Source organism: Morone saxatilis, unplaced genomic scaffold (assembly GCF_004916995.1).
Source record: "Morone saxatilis isolate NCDOM2014 unplaced genomic scaffold, NCSU_SB_2.0 Contig22, whole genome shotgun sequence".
In the NCBI taxonomy this organism is placed as follows: domain Eukaryota; kingdom Metazoa; phylum Chordata; class Actinopteri; family Moronidae; genus Morone; species Morone saxatilis.
The window spans coordinates 24,747,824-24,748,140 of record NW_023339785.1 but is presented as its reverse complement, the minus strand read 5'-3'; the positions used below and the strand labels follow the sequence as shown (position 1 = coordinate 24,748,140).

Genomic DNA, 317 nt, shown 5'->3' with positions numbered 1-317 from the left:
CAGATTATTGCTGACATGGATTTATTTACTTTTCCATGATTGATTGACCTCGTCTGGCCGAAGAAGCCACGACTGCTTGATTTCAAATGTGAAAAATATTTAGATTCATTACACGACGGAGCCTAGTCTGAAGGGAAGTTGGTGAGAGTTTAAAAAAACTTTCCTTTTATTTTCTTAATGTAGCAAAGAAGGGTCAAAGATACAGGTTATTATAGGTGATGGACAACTTAAAATAAAACCTATAATAACTTAGGTAAATGTGTTTTTTCTTCAAAAACAATTTGAAAAGGACACAAGAGAGAAAAGTATGACTTATG

At 33.1% G+C, this 317-nt stretch overlaps 1 protein-coding gene across 1 annotated transcript in view; it reads left to right on the top strand.

Moving 5' to 3' along the window:
- Positions 1-317, top strand: part of LOC118333392 (shootin-1-like) — a 27,223-nt gene that overhangs the window by 26,335 nt on the left and 571 nt on the right. The gene's annotated exons all lie outside the window — the stretch shown is intronic.